Source organism: Onychomys torridus, chromosome 14, assembly GCF_903995425.1.
Source record: "Onychomys torridus chromosome 14, mOncTor1.1, whole genome shotgun sequence".
NCBI lineage: Eukaryota > Metazoa > Chordata > Mammalia > Rodentia > Cricetidae > Onychomys > Onychomys torridus.
Window position 1 is genome coordinate 17641703 of NC_050456.1, and position 18049 is coordinate 17659751.

An 18049-nucleotide genomic window follows, 5' to 3' on the forward strand; every position below is an offset into this window, starting at 1 on the left:
ACAGATACATCAACAAATAAGTGAAAAATTGCTCATGTTTGTGAGTTAAAAGGGAATAGTGACATATTCATCCTTATTGGGAAATACTTGAAGGTAATGATTGTGAACATCAATTTTTACACACTTTTTTCCCTATTTAGTTCCACTTAGTTAGATACAAGAATGTAACTTAGCAGATCAATATGATAGTGGTGTTTCCATTGCACACGAATGGTTTTAGGGCCCCGTATGTAGACTGCTGTACTTGTCTGAATATAAAGTGTACTTTTGCTGAACCTGGCCTTAGTTTTAAGGCATTAGAGTAAAGAACTGGCCAAACAGGAAAAGCTTTGGGATGTTGACTGCTTCATTCACCTGCGGCGAATCCACCGAGTGGGGTGCAGTGTTTGCTGAGAAACGCTCGGCCAAGTATACAGCATTTAATGGCTTTGGCAAGAAGAATGATTTTCATCAGCTGTAACAAACAAGTTCTTCATCTCTAACCCTACCATCTGTCCTCCTGGTTCCTACCCAGAACTCTGTATATGGCTCAACTGAACAGGTTTCAGACTGCCTAAGGTCACTACACAATCAACCTCAGCAGATGGCATCGCAGAGAACATCTAAACTGTAACAGTGGCCAAGTGCAGAGGCTGATCCTCTTTGCTAAAGAAGAATGCCCTGTGCACACACCATCCTGATGTTCCGATTCTATTGAATGCTGCATATGGCTATAAAGCTTCATTCTTAATATTGATAGCTTGATTAAATAGGTCTTTTCATTGATCTGAGTCAATTTGCTATGCTAAACCACATTTTCTAGTATTTGTTATTTTTTAGGTAATTACATTAAAATAACACTAGATAAAAATTTGCCAAAACTGAAGAGGAATATCATAAATTTAAAAGAATTCAGTCATGTATGTTACACGCTTTAGTCTTTTGTTAAGAAATCTTGTGTACTTAAAAAATAAAATTTTTTGCTATAAAAACAAGTCACAGTTTAAGATGTTTAATACTACTGAGTGATAAACACAGCAACATTTACCGTTTTGCTTTAGTCTTCTTTGTAGCATCTTCAGCTACTTGATATTTTCTTCCAGATTGCTCCAAATCACTTTAAGTTCAGGAATGAAGGGAATTATTTGTGTTGTCAAAATTCTTTAATAAATAATATCTATATTTCTGTCATATATCAACAATTCTTGTAATAACATACCTTATGTACTTATAAACAAAGGCTATTATAATGTAAAAAACATATAGTTTCAAGTTTTTACTCCAAAATTAATATACCCATACTCTTACCTTATCATGATTTCAATAACTGACTCATCCAACTTTAAAACTTACACTGTGAATTAGAAAAAAAAATTCTAAAGAAGAAAACTAGCCCAAGAGAAATGTTTGAAATACTGAAGGATTAAAACATTCCACATAGAAATGATCAGAACCTATTTTCTACAGTAAAATACCTTACTGACAAATTCCATGTAATATTTTGAAAATGGAAGGAGTAATGAGAGCAACATAAGATCAGAATAAAAATGAAAACAGTGAAAAAGAGAAAGAAAAAATAAGTTTATCTCCATAATTTGTTATATAATTCCAAGTGATCATGTCTTTATATATTCAAGTATTTATACTTATGTATGTAGTAATAATAATCACAGAAAATGACCCCATAAAGTTGAGAAGGTATAAAGAGGGGCATAAGCATAGTTAGAGATAAGAAAAGGAAAGGGAGAAAATATGTAATTATGTTTTAATTAAAATAAAAATATTGAGAAAAATAAGTAATCACCAATCTAAGAGCATCAGAACTTGAAGAAAAAGATTTTAAAAACATATAAAGGAGAGAAATTTATGTTTAAGCATTTATCTTTTAGGAATTTAGGGACAAGATTTTCAAACTAAATAAGGCTGACAGGTATCCTTTACGTCCATACTATAACACTATGGTATTCCAGGATGTCAAGTACCACAAACGTCCATGAAAACTTAGAAATAAAATTAGAACAATAGTATAGAAAGCTTGAATGTAGTCATCAATTTCTGCCCATTTTATAAAAAAAATTTAAAAAATGTAACTTAGAAATCTGAACATATTCAATTAATCAAGCTCAATCTAAAAGTTCTAGTAAATTGTATGAAATGTTGACTTCCTAACATTGTCAGAAAATGTAAGATAGAAAACAAAAAAGAGAAAGATGCATCAACTCAACCACATCAGTATTGAGGAGGGATCAAGAAGGTCTTTGATACAAAATTTAAAAGCCCTACAGAGTTCCCAACATGTTTATATATAAATCAATGTTTGTGGAGTTGCTGCTCAATAAATAAATGGCACAGAGAAAAACTAAGAAACAAGAGCTGTTCATGGACTGTAGAGATAATGAAAAAATGCACAGTTCATTATGATAAACACTGTATGTTTGTTTAATCAAATATCCCACTAATTTACTAAATATGTTTACAATATTTTTCATTTGGCAGGAAGTTAAGTAGAAACTGGAAATTTGCATGGAACTGAATATAATATATTTAGTGAGGTAAATCAGCCTCAGAAAGACAAATATTCCAAGTTCCCATTTGTGGTTCCTAGCTTCAGATATTTAGATGTTAATTTTATAACTTGGAGTCACCATAGAAATCAGGAAAGCAAAAGGGACCATCACCATCAAAGGTGTCTAGAGCAAAGAATGGAAGGATACAGATGATATGATGAGGAAAACGGAAAAAGATGAGGCTCTTTAATGGGGGAGGTTTGAAGGAGGTCAATATATCAGGAAAGACAAGAATGAACAACTATCATGTTATTTTATATTAACCAGACATTATAACACACAGAGGAATACATCTGGATGTGACACAAACATCTCCTCCTTAATGACTAACTGTAATAGTACTGAAAGGTGGTGTTATGCAAGCTGCCAGGGGAGGAAAGCAATCAGGAACCCTCTCCAGATGTTGTGCCTATAAAGCACAGCGATGACCAACACAGCTATTTCACTAAGGGTGAAATAGCAGCGCTGAATCCTTGGCTGTCACCAACACCTACCTGTCTGAAATTCAGAAACAAACAGTAAAAGGTTATTTAAAGACCATTGTTTACACACGTACGGGACATAGCTAGAATAAAAGATGTGTTATCAGCTAGTCCAGTAAAGTAAATGTGGATGTTATTTTAAAGCACCATTTTCTTAACAACCTTTCGTACTTTGGTAAAATTGCTAAATATGTAAATGACAAAGTAAATTATGAAGTATAAAATATAGCATTTACAGGAAACAAGGGATTAATGAGAAGAAAACTACTGGAGCTAACTTTTAGGGTAGGTAGGCACTGACTGCCATACACCAAGGAAGTAATTCAGGTCTGCTGTCCCCATTGGTGGTAAAATGGAGAATGGATGGACTGGAGCAACTGCAGGAAATAAAGAGACCAGAGAACTGTGTTCTGGTAAATTATTTTACAGACTGGGAATGAAGGTATGGTTAAAGATATTAAGAAATATTATTCCTGTCTAGATTACCATCTGCTGCCTTCGTAGGAAAGAATTACCAAAAAATTTATGAAAATATATAAGTAAACAAGTTAATGTTTGTGAAATCAAACATGTGAAAACTAACCTGCTTGTGCTGTAAAAGGAAAAGCCTTTATTGCTCCTGTTTCCCTTCCCATTCTCGTGACTCACCAAGGCAGCTCTAAGGCTAAAAACTGTTGGCAGAAACTGAGGATGTAACCTCTTATAAAAGCCACATCTTCCCAGAGTTATCCAGCAGAACTTGGTCAAATTTCAAACTATGTAATCTTTGTTTTTTTGGTAAAATATATCTCTTATTTTTCTTTTTCTTTCAACTAAATTTTGATTTCTATATTATTAATTGGTTTCTTCCTTTCCCTCTCTCAAAAAATGTATATCGCATATACCAAACAACTCTATTTTCCTAAATGTTACTTCTACAATAATATTTTTCATGCCATTATTTTCTTTTTTCTGACATTTTTTGGATGAAGTAATCAAATTGTAATAAATTTTCATGCAGTTTTATGTTGTTGGAAATAATGTAATCTTCCTTAAATGTATTAAATAATTTCTTGTAGGTTTCATGAACTATTTACAGATAATTGAACCATTTTTCACCTTTAAGTATAATTATTCACATTTTTATGCTATATTTCCTGAAATAAATTGAACATTACATACAGGTAGTTTCCATTCTATTTACAAAAATGTGATTTCTTTTATAATTTTATAATTTTAATCTTACCTATTAAATTTTGGTTTTCATATTTTACTTACTGATTGCTAGTATTTGGGTTTAAACACACTTGTTGATATTGTCTACTTTATTGGTTGTTTTTAAGAATAAGTGTGTAAACTTCTTCACTGGTTAATGTTTCCTAATTTCTATTAAATAACTCAAAAAAAAGTTTCTCTAAAATAAAAATTTACAAAGTAATATATGATAATTAGATCCCAAAGTAGAGTAATTGGGAAAACTATAAGGAATCAATGTCCAACAAATAAACAGGAATGCTTTGACTACACATATAAGTACATGCTTCTATACACAGAGAGACTGAAAATCATGGAGTAACACAGAGAAAAAAAAGGAAATCCAGGGGTTGGGGATTTAGCTCAGTGGAAGAGCGTTTGCCTAGCAAGTGCAAGGCCCTGGGTTCGATCCTCAGCTCTGGAAAAAAAACAAAAACAAAAAACAAAACCACCTTCCTACAACCTTTAAAGGACAATATATTTAAATTTAAATATGCTTAATTGTATGTAACACAAATAGTCACATAAGTAGCCAAATTAAAACAAAGTAAACCTATGTGATTATATTATAATTTGTTCCCTTGTTTTTCTAGATTAAAGCATAGTTTTATATATGATAATAAAGAAAAGCAGGGAATATTTGGTAAAATGATCGGCCTGAAGGTGAGTAGTGACTAAAAGGGTAATGTGGCATGCCACTGGGCAAAACATATGTCATGGCCGAAAGACAATGTTAGAATGAAGCTTATCATTTTGTACAATTAATGTCCAGTAATAAAAGCAGAGACATTTATCATTCTAATTGAGATGAAAACTTGATTTTTCTTTGGTTTCTAAGATATTAATATACTTTCCTCTTCCTTATTGCTTTGACAAAATAGCCTGAAAACAGAACTTCATTAGGAAAAGTTTATTTGGACTCCCAGTTGGGTCCAGACCTGCATGGCAGGGAATGGTGGTGGGAACCTAAGGAAGCTTTTTGCATTGTATGATCAGCAAGCAGAGCGAGATAAAAGCTAGTGTTTAATTTGCTGTCTCCTTTTTCTTCAGTCCAGGATATCAGCCCATGAAATGGTGGGCTTGACAGGTGATGTGGGTCTTATTAACTCAATTAACCTCATAAATGTAATTCCTGACGAGGACTTATATAGAGTCTTTTGTCTTAGGGTGATTGAGAGCCTGAATACCAACCATCACAACTGAAATTGAAGTACTACAGTTTACATTTAATCTTTTAGCAATTAATATTATTGAAATTTATGTACCACCTTTAATTTTTCTAAAAGCATGCTAATTTTCCAAACATCAATAAAGAAACCATTAATATTCAATTAATTGTCACCATCTTGTTACCGGTACACCTCATGTTTTCCTGGTATAATTTTATATTGTATTTATTTAGTTAATACATGGCTACCAAGTGGAATTGGTATAAGTATCATACAGAGACTGACTGGCTTAGACATGTGCATTCTTAGCTCATCTGTAATTTCTGATATGAAATAAGACTGTGGAAGTCAGCCATATTGTCAGGCACAATATACCTTAGGAATGCATAGACTAAGGACAATAACTATCCTCTGTGCTTCAATTCAGCCTTCCCTCTGCCATGCCAGTGAAACTCATTCCAATAATGCTATATTCGCTATCTTTATGATCAAATGTAATTCTCACCCAGAAATTATCTTTTCCCCATTAGAGCTTTGGGAGAAGAATATCAAATGAACACATCCACCAGTTGCTCTTAAGGCAAAAGACGAGACTGTAGATGTGCAAAAGTTTGGAAACAACTGAAACCGTTGCTTTAGGCACAGTTGTTGTGACTCTGCTCTAAGGCTGCTGGACAGTGGATTTTAGAGATTGTATGAGCATTGAGGAAGCTCTGAAATTTTTATTTCTGTTTTTAAGTGATATCTTTGATCATATGCCCTGACTGACTTCTGTATCATTCTAGTAGTTTTGAAGAAGTAAATAGCTACCCTTATTTGTGCTGTTGTTGTTCAGCTATCTGAAATAATTATTTTCTTTCTTGTTAAATTATATTAAATATTTAGTTAATTTTTTTAAGACTTTGTATTTGACTATTGTATTTACATAACTTCCTCTTCCCTCCTCTCCTCTCTCCAATTCCTCCTATATCTTGTACACTCCCTTTCAAATTCATGACCTCATATTCTTTGATCCTTATTGCTAAATGTGTGTAAGCATATAAATTTATAAATACAAGTTTCTGATTCCCTTCAGTGTTGCACACACAGACACGTGCATGTGTGTGTGTTTGTGTGTGTGTGTGTGTGTGTGTGTGTGTGTGTGTGTGTGTGTGCGCGCATGCTCACAGGCTCACTCACTTGCAGGTTTACAGCTATTGGCTTAGGATTGAAAAACCTATCAGGAAGTTGAAATATCTGCAATACAATCCCTAAAAGTAAGGATCAGGGGACATTGCAGAAAAGGTTGTAGAAAGATTGTAAGAACCAGAGGAAGATCTTCTGACACAAAATGACAATAAATAGCTACTAAAAGAAAAGGCATCAATGTTTTATAAGGACAATCCTCTAACTTTGTTTCCATACTCTGTCCATGATTTATATAACTTTTAGTTTGAGCTGTCTTATGCATTAAAGATATGGATAATAAAACAACATCATTTAAAACACAAGTAAATATAAGTATTAGAATTTTCTAAAGACATAAAATCAATGGGAAGTAAGCATATTTTATTGATTGGTTTGAACAATCATTAGATAAGGCAGTAGATAAGTAGGTAGGTACATAGACACACACACACAAACACACACACACAAACACACACACACAGAGAGAGAGAGAGAGAGAGAGAGAGAGAGAGAGAGAGAGAGAGAGAGATGAAAGGCTGGGTAAACATGAGGCAAGGTATTTGCTAGCTAGCAGAATTCTAAAGGCTGGAAATTCATATGATATGTCATCATGAGGCTGAAAAATGAGTTAAACTCTTCAGATCTCTAAACCAAGGAAGCTTATAGTGTAACTGTAGATCCAAGTATGAAAGTATAATAAACAGAGGACTTGCTACAAATGCAAATCCCAGGATACACAGCCAAAACTTCTGCAGTTCTGATAATCAAGGGCAGGAGAGAAAATGTGGTCCATCTGTCAAAGAGAAAAAAAATTCTCTGTGTTCTTGTGCTATCTAGAATTATGGCTTTCTTTGTTGTTGTTGTTGTTTCTTTGTTTCTTTTGTATGGTTCTTATCAGGAAAGAGTTTCAGATGTGTGGATGGTGTTCCTCATCTAGTCCACTGACTCACTTGTCAGTTGCCTCTGGATCCACCCTCACAGACATACCCAGAAACAATGCTTTCTCAGCTAGAATGAGTCTTAGTCTTTTCAACACTTAAAATCAATCATTTATATAGATAGGACCCATAAAACAGAGAAAGTATTGACACATGGAATATCTCAGAACTGAGAAAGTTAACTGACAATATGATTGCCTTGTAAAACATAAAACATTTCTTGCTGCTATTATAATAATTGTAGACACTAAGAGAAAATTAGGTTTTAGAAGTAAGAAATATGACTGTTGTCACTAATGAACAAAGAGCAAATCAGAGAAGGATACAGATCCTAAAAATGAAGATTCTTAAAAATGTTAAGCAATTCTCAAGTATGTTCCTTTATTTATCAGAATTGTTCAAAGGCAAACTATAAGATTAGGGTACCTGATTTTCTTTATGTTTTTATTATTCAAGTAAATAGAGTATGACATTTAAACTTGAATTTCCTTCTGATATAATCATAAATTTTATGTGAAAATCAGAATTGGCATTATTTGGATGATGGGTCTGTATTATATGGGAGTCTATTATTCTTCTTAAATAAAATGGTTGAGGAATAATTTTAAGTCCCTAAAGAAAGTATTAACAAAATTGTCAGTCGATATTTTGAAGAAACTTGTTATCTTATTTAAGCAATGGTTGTTGATTATGATAATTGATCATTGCAATAATTTCTTATATAGGTAATTGGTAAATGTAATTTAAGCACACTTCTATTTTAAATATTCTTAATTATTAAAACAAATTTAAATAAATTACCATATCATTGAAGGTCACGCATAAGTATGGTTCACCAACATTTTACAGAATTATAGCAAACTATTCTCTTAAATTTATTTTTGAGATTATTTCATCAAAATTTAAATTACATATTTTAGGAATAAAATTATAGTGAAACTTGCCTGTCTGTGATAAAAGCAATTATATAATAGTTGGCTTACAAATTTTGCTTACTCTCTTATTTTTCTAAAGCAGAGTTGCCTTACACAGACAATTACTATTTATTCTGAGAATTTAACAATAGAAACAGTAGGAGACAATAGGAAATATTTAGTGTCTAAGAAATAATTACTATATATGAAGTTATTATTATAATTATGTAACAATGCCAAAGTTCCATATATATATTCTACCATTAGGGAAAAAAAAGTAGTGCAATTTGACATAAAAAAAGCTATTTTGAAACTTATCTGTTATATCATTTCTATATACAATATAAGAGATATATCCTGGTTTTAAAGTTAATAATAGCCACATGAGCTGCTCAAACATTCCACAAGAACTTCTCTATGTTACTTAGTAAATGATTCAAGATGGATTAAAGATTTCCACTTTATTCAGGGATGACATGGTCTCTGTGGAAAGGATCGCTGAGAAGCTAGGTAGGGCACTCTGGAGTAAAAGAAAAACATTCAGATAAATGCAACTTTCAATAACTTAATGCTACCTTTGACTAGAATCCTATAACTGGCTGGATGAATCAAGAATTAAGAGTAAGAGCTTGATCCTCTAATTATGAATATGGTGTTCCAAGTAGCATTCTCTTGGACACCTGATCTGAAGATTGTGTCTGCTCCTGCACCCAGATGGCTCCCACCATCGCACCTGTAGGAGTTCTGTCAAAACAAACTGTTGCATCAGTACAGAGTGTGAAGTTAAGATATCACCTCTTGAAAAGGTGCTCAGTGACCAACATTGACAAGTCAAACTTGATGTGGCTTGAATGTAATACCTTGATTATTATGATAAATATTATAGAAATTTTAAGAAACTTTAGAGATTTAATTCACACTCAGTGTTATAGGAAATAAGATAGCTGTTACATTTAAGTTTACTAAAAATCAAAACATATGTATTATAAGACAGTTTCTTTTTGTAGTATGAAATTGGGCTTTATTTTGGAAAAAGAATGAAGAAATTTTCATTCACAAATACCACATTTATATATTATAAGAATCAGTTTTCTCTGGAAGTTGTACCTTAAAGTCTTCAGTTTAATCAATGTGATTCTCACAAAGCATGGGATGGGAAAATTTTTTTAGCTAACAAGTATTTTGGAGCTGTAACTACCAAGAACAGAGGTTACTTAAAATGTTAAAGTCTTTCATAGATTATGCCTTCTCTTTTACTTCAATTATTCTAAAACTTTATTCTAAATATTCTAGCTGTCTTAAAATTATATAATAGAAAAACTCTAAATATAACTTCTAAATGTTTTGCAAAAACCAAATTAAGTAAAAAATGTTGTTGAAAATGCAATTTAGAGTTTGGTGAAAGTGTAATGATAGTTAATGAAAAAATAAGGAATGAAAATAGCTAGCTTGGTTGCCCCAAAGGAAATCAATGGTACTGATAACTAAATAATTAGAATTGGGACTTGGTGAACATCTTTATTAACCTTATATTAATTTGCAGAGTGAGGATAGAAAATAAAAAAAAAATACTTGATTCCCAGTAGTTACTTTGAACTATGATCAAATGAATGAAAATCCTATAAAGGTGAAGCTCATTGAACACATAACCAAATCAAACTTTACAGTTCCTTTGAATCAAATGTCTAAAGTGTGTTTAATTTGTCTTGGAGAATAGTGGCTCTCACAAGTGTTGTTCTGTAAGTTGAATTTACCTATATTTAGTAGACATAGTAATAACAGACATGGAGGGAGGCAAGCCAGGCACACATGTATGTAAATGCATGTGTACACATTTAAATGGAAATAGATATCAGTAATCATAAAACACATTTGGTGAACAAAGAAAAACTCACAGTATCTCTTTTCATGGTTTTTAGAAATATGAATAATAATATGGTATATGTGCTTTTAAAAATATTTGTTTGTTTTCATGTGTATGGGTATTTTGCCTTCCTGTGAGACTGTACCATGTATGGACAGTGCACTTGGAAGTCAGAAAACATGCCAGATCCTCTGTAACTGCAGTAACTAACACTTATTAGATGCCATATGAGTGTTGGGAAGGGATCCAACATCCTCTGGAAGAGCAGTTTTTGCTGTTAAAGGCTAAGCCACCTCTCCAGCCCATAGGCATGTGTCTTAAATAATGCAAAAGACATCGCGCAGCTACATACTTAGAATAATAATCAAATAGTTCATATAGAAAAATAAGTTAAAATTCCTAGCGAGTTTGAAGTTAAATGTCCATGTACTCCATGAAAATAAGTGCCTTCCTAAAATAGTTGTGGTTTGCTTCATCACCAGTCATAAACAGAAATATAAACAATTTAATACACAGTACACATAACTATCTAAATGATTAATTTTTATATCTTTATGAAATAGATTTAGACATTTTCCCTAAATGTGTAGCATCACAGAATGGCTGTCATAACAACTGTTTTCATTGTATCTTTATAAAATGATTGCTCTATAAGAAATTCATTGGCAAAATATGGTGGTCACCAGAAATAAGAACTTTATAATGTCAGCTATTTACTGGTATACTTCTTGCCAAATTTAAACATCTAAGAAAACAAGAATGTAAAGACCATCAATATAATGTTTCCTAAATACTATTATAGACTGGCTTGTTCTTTGGTTTGTGTCACTTGTGGAAATAACTTTATAATGCCAGCTACTAAGTATTTTAAACTTCTAATGTGACCTCAACATTTTCACAGAAGGAGCAATGCACATTTTCTAGCTTGCTCAAGATCTGCGGTTGGTAGGATTTTAGAGAATATTTACAGTGTTACAATTGGTGTATTGGTATTGTCACATAGATATTTCAAATTATTGAAAGTAATTTTCTAGCTTGAAATCCACTGATCATTTTCAAACATAAGCATATAAAATAGGCAATATTACTCTTACTTAAAAATTGTAGTTTGAAATGGTAGAATGTCATTCTCAGAGTAACTTTTCTTGATCTAAAACCTGTGTTCCTCATGACTCTGTGCAACAGCTAGGGCAGGTGCCTTGCAGTGTGTGACACTATTTTAGGGAAAAGGAATCAAGATCCGAGTATATTTCCAAACCTGTCCAAGTCACACAAGTAAGAGGAGAGCTAAAATTAGATTCTATATCTGGTACTTTCACAGAAAGAGTCTGGATATTTTAATTATGCTGCAATGCTTATTTGATGATTTATTTTGAAAGCTCAATTTTATCATCAAGATAGCTTCACACAGAAAATTAAATTTCAGAGAAAACTGTTCAGAGATGTACTAGAACAAACAAACTACACATCTGGCTTTATCTCAACATGAAATAGAAAAAAAAACCACTTGTTATACACAAATTAAATGTGTATGTGTATTTGTCCAAGTTGATTTAATGCTAATAATTAAGAAAATATCAATTTGTTCATGTTAATCCAACCGAAAGTATGGAGAAAAGGATTAAATTAAAGAGCTTCACTTTCATAATTGTTTTAGATTGTCTCTGATATAGGAATGGTTCTAGATGTGTTTGGTGTTCTGCCTTTCCCATCTAAAGAAGACAAAATGTAAACTAGGTAGTACTCTGGTGCATTCTATCTGTCTTTACCTTAATTTATTATACTATTTTATATTTTACTCATATCGTTGTTGAAATTAAGAAGAATAATTTCATAGAAGATCGAGTCACATATTAAAACTACCTTTTTCAAAAAGTTTTGCCATAAACCAGAATTATTAACTCATAGTAACTTGGGCAAAGAAAATAAGAACATTTTTAAAATGAGATATTCCATTTCAGTTAGTAAAAGCTTTATGGTAAAACCTCAGGGAGAACACATATTTAATTAATTATCAGAACACAGCTTAATTATGTTATCTCATTAATGAGTCTAAAAGGTTACAAGGTACTTCTAGTTATTACTATCATAGGACACTTCAAATCAGAATATTAGTGAAAATGTAAAATAGTGGAAACTAGAAATTTACATTAGAATAAATACACTTCAATTCTTGAGGTTCTCATATTATGTCTCAATCCTGCACAATAAAGTAAGAATTGAGTTCTATGGGCGATATTGCATTATTCCATGCGCTGTCAGTAGTTTTATGTGTTTTATGTATGCAGTTTTTACATGGGTCTTAGAAAATCAGTCCCACTGTCATAATTTCTCTGACTTGTGACAGAAAGAAAAACTTCCTGAAATAATGACTCACTTTATTATCTATCCATGTTTAGAATGACCTTAATTAGTTAAAATTATATAATTTTGTTTAAAGGACGGAAAATTAAGACATTCAAATGTAGGTAATATTTCTAATGTAAAAATAAAATTTATGAAAATATATGCTAAACAAGACAAAATTTAGATTAATGGTAAATTTTGAGGCACTAACTATCCAAAGCCCATCAATATTCATGTTAATATATAATTTCTGACACATTATTTTAAAAAAATATAGTGAATTAATTTCACAATAGTAAATGAGAAGATTAAGCTTCACAAAGTATTTTTATTGTAATTTTTAACACTATGCATATTCTCAGTTACTGGAAGGAGTGACAGCATAGTTTTCCCTGCACTGATCTTCCTGTCTGTGCTTTCTCCAACAGCATAAAGCTATTTCTCATAGCTGAGACTCTGAAAACAGTCCCTTCTTGAGCAGTACCAGGAAGGGCAAGTTTGGCATGTTTATTTGAATTCCACCATCCTTTTCAGGTATCGCAGTGTATCAAACACTCTGGCTCACATACACTTCTCTAAATATTTGCTTTTCTATTGTGGTATTGATATTGATCATTCTCTTTATTCCTTCATTGCTGTGACTAGCAATTGCTTTCTAGTGTTACAAGTCTGAATATCTCCCAACCCTAACAATGTGTTTCCTTCATCACAGATTTTCTTATCATTAACTTACCTGAATTTAGGCTCTCTTGGTGTGCTGTTTCAAGAACATGACTCATATATTACACAAGCAAACTATATCAGAAAACAGTTCATGGAACATGCTCTCCTTGTGCATAAATGTAAAGAAACAAAAAAGCTATACCTTCCTTCCTTCTTAGAAATCACACTCTTGCTGAGTAGTCATTGAGCATGCATTCTGAGAGCTTCTGATAGAGAACAGGAAGTAAACAAGATGGTAAAAGGTGACAGGGGACATTAGAGTTTAGGGGTTGTAATTTTTTTATGAGATTCCCAAGTATGATGTCAATGAAAATACAGTATTAGAAATAAAAGAGAGAAGCTGGATAGATACGAGGCAAGAGTCTTAGATACTTGATTAAATTTATTAATTTTTACAATAAGTTCATTTGTAGCAAATTATTTTCAATCTTCGTTTGATCATGTTCATTGTCTTTATTTTTAATGGACAGTTTTGTTATCTCTAGAATTATTTTATGAGATGCATACTTTACAAAAGAAAATTAGCTGTTAAACCTGTGGTTTCTCAGGATGTGCTGAATTATTTCACTCCCAGATCTGTTTGCTTCAGCTGATTTCAGATGAGTATTTCGGTTGTTTTCTGTGCATCTTCTATGCATATTTTGGTGAATATTTGTGCTTCCCTTTTGTGTCAGGAATTTTTGTATTGTTGTAATGAAAACCAATCTAAGTGAACATTTTCAAAAGAGCTGTTTAACTAGGCTTATGGCTAAAGAGGATTAGAGTCCATGACCAAAGAGCAAAGAGCAAAGGCAGAGCAACAGAAGCAGTTGTAAGTTCACATCTCAAAACCTCAAGCAGACATGAAAGCACTCCTTTGATTTACTGGACAGGACTGTTTAAGAGACTCTCATATTATACAAACTATTGCTGGTGTCATTGGTAGAGGTAAGTCTATTGCTGAAGACACCATGTTCTTCAACCACAGGGCCTGGATATCCCTGAGATGGAGCTAAATGTTTTCTCCCTGAGGACTAGCTTCAATACACCATTCAAGCTTCTAAAAGATGGAGGTAATCAATTATGCTACCTGGTTATTACACATATGAGGCACATCAATGAACATCAGCACAGTCGTGGCATACACAGTAACCAGCTTCTCTCTAATTGGGCTTAAGACCCACTCAACAGAAGTGATATCATATGTGGCACTGTAAACCTAGATAACTACTTAGTGCTAGCAATATCATGATTATTAGAGACGATACTGCAACCACTCATTTATTAAACCCACATAATCCCTAACAGCAATCTATAAACATTTATCCTTAAACCCACAGATATGTGTAGACTTCATTCCCCATCAAGGGGATGGAGACCACTAAAGAGAATCACAACCAATCAATTTGCAAAGTTGTGAAATCCAGTCCCAATTAATACAACCATAAAAACACTTCTGTACCTAAGGAATGATTGTAAGAGTTGGGGGATTGGGCTGTGAGAGTGTGTATCTTAGTAATATCAGAAGCTATACCTGTAAAGTCTCTCCAAAATTATCACCCAAACAGTTGCTGAACAAGGATGCCCAAATAAACATTCCAAACTAAATGGGAGAAAGCTGACAAGGCTTCAACTCTACACAAAAAACTACAGATAATGGAGTAAAACAGATCAATAGACATACTCTTCCACAAAGAAGGGAACATCAATTGATGTTTCAGGGACAAATCACCCTGATAATGTATATACAGTTAATATTATATGAACTCAACAGGTTGTATCTAGGAATGTGTGTGTGTGTGTGTGTGTGTGTGTGTGTGTGTGTGTGTGTGTACGAACGGATTTGAAGGAGAGTCAGGAAGGTTATGTTCAAGTGTTTGGAGGTCAAAAAGGAATGGGGAAAATCCTGTAATTAAACTACAATCTGAAAAGCAAAAACAAACCCACAAACAAAACAAGAAGGAGGCAAAGAGCTCACAGGGGTTGTGAGAGATGTCTGAAGCCTCCATAGCAAGCTCAATGACACCCTTCTGTCAACAAGGCAACACCTTCTAATCCTTGCCAAACAGTTCACAAGGATGCAGACACAGGAGCCTGTGTAGACCAATCTCATTCTCACCACCACATCCTCCATTTGTCTTTCCTTGGTTCTCTGTGTTTACTCTCAACATATATTTGAGTGGATATTTATGCTTATCCTTCACTGAATTTAGTGTTCTTTTTGTATCTGTACATTTTTTTTCATTAAATTTGGAACTATTTAGTCATTTCTGGTAGAGATTCAAATCAGACTAACAGCTGTGGAAAACAGTAAAGTGGTTCTTTAAACTTTTAAGAGATACATGTAACCCATCTATTTCAAAAATTTTAGGGCCCTATCCAAAATAATAGAAAACATGGTTGTAAAGAGAAATGTGTATATTTAGATTCATAGTAGCAACAGTTACTATGGTGAAATGGTAGATGTAACCAAATACCCACCCAAGGTGGGGGGGGGAGGGGCACTAAAAGGAATCAGCATGACACCAAACAAAAAGCAAATGAGATATATCATGCTTTTTCCCTTTTCAGGGCACACTTACAAAATGACTACTGGCTAGATTAATCTGAGTCAACTGACCAGTTTGGAAACTCTAAGTATATTGATGCTATCGCATATTACTCTAAAAATTTGAGAAAAAAATTGTTTTTTTAAGAAAAAATGTAGTAATTTTTACTGAAATTAGAAGTAATATGCTCTGCTGAAAATGGTAGAAGAAGGTAATGATACATTTCGTTAGGAAACTTGGAAGTAGGCAAGTTCTAAATCTTTATAGAGAGTATGAGATGGCCTGGTTTGTCAGTGTGAATCTCTCATCCTGGTGATGTCTCTGAATTGGTATGATTTTGTACTCTTTGCCATTTTTTTTTACCATGAAGAATTGTGGGCACAGATACCCACCCCCTACCCCCAAATGAACCAAAAAAGTAAAAAAATAAACACAGTAGAAGGTATTTTGAAAGATTATTCATTCCTTCTCCATGTATTTGCCCAACTGTATTTTCTACTCTTTTTTTTTTTTTTTCTCATATCCAGTTCTCTGGAAACTCAATTAAACTATGTTTTTAACTATCTAGTTAGAAGACTTTTCAAACTTATCTAAACTTAATTTAAAAGATTGTCATTTTCTGAGTCTATTAATACGCAGGGTAAAAAGTGATTTTACCCAAATGCCTACTCTTCATCTTTAAAATTAATAAAGTCACCAAATAACATGACTAAGAGCAGTGTACATGAAAGGCATTGTAGAAAATATTTGTGATATGTATGTGGAATGAATTCCAAGTCCAAAGAGCAAGCTAGGAGCAGTGATCTTACAAACCCATGCAACCCAAATGTGGTGGTGCATGCACATCTTTCATTCCAGCACTTGGGAGGCTGAGGAAGTGGGACTCTATGAATTTGAAGCCAGCCTTGTCTACATGGTGAATATAAATTCCCTTTCCAGTACACTTTAGAGATAACATAGTTATATCATTAGAGACTAGACTGAATACACACTGATTAAGCAGATCCAAACATAAATGTACTGCTTCCCAGAAGAATACAAGAATTTTAGTTATACTCTGTTATTTATTTTAAATATATACATATGGGTGCATACACACACATACATGCATGCACACGCACATGCTTTCCACATGTCACTAGATCCAAAACGTATAAAATTTAAAATTTTAAAATTTTATTTACATATTCAAAATGACGCAAAAATTAACATCTTATCTCCAAAACTGTTTCACTACTTAAGAAATTTGGCAGAACTGAAATTTCTTTATATACATTATAAATTATATTTCAACAATTACTCTATCTCTTTAATATGCCCTAACTGAATCTATTGACAAAAATTCATAACTACTAGAAGAAAATAAGAATTCTAAATGTACTTAAAATAACTATAACTATGTATCTCTCTCTCTCTCTCTCTCTCTCTCTCTCTCTCTCTCTCTCTTTCTCTCTCTCTCTCTCACACACACACACACACACACACACACACACACACACTCATAAGATTGGGTATGGCTATGCAGCACAACTTGGTCTCCAACTCCTGATTATATTTTCTCACCTTCCACAGGATAGGAGAACTGTCTGTCATTTTCATATTTTAAAGTTACCAATCAAAAGAGGAATCTAGTTTTAAAATAAAAAGTATCACAAATGAAGCAATTTTCTTCATTTCAGGACCCAATGCATTTCTTTCCCATCACTGATTTGTTAACTAGATAACTAGCACTTTATCATGTTAAAAGTAATTTAATTGCATCAGTGTATACTTTGAAGTGTGGAGAAGAATATGAATGTCATTCATCTCATAGCAGAATTGGTTTATGCACCTGAGAATATTATTAACTTTGAAATTAAATATAGGTTGACACTTACAGAAACAGTAACCAAAATAAATTAAAGATGGTCATTTCAAACTCCATGGCAGTTAAAAGCCACTTGAATGGGTTTAGGTAAGTCTTTAAAGTAAATAATATTAAGTTTTTTAAATGAATATTTGTTTGCACTGATGTAGCGGTCTCTCTCTTTTTACATACTTGTTTATATTTCAAATATAACATTTATAAAATAGACCAGAATTCTGATATGGTATATTTTTATGTACTTTCTGTTACTGAGTACAAAGAATATATATACC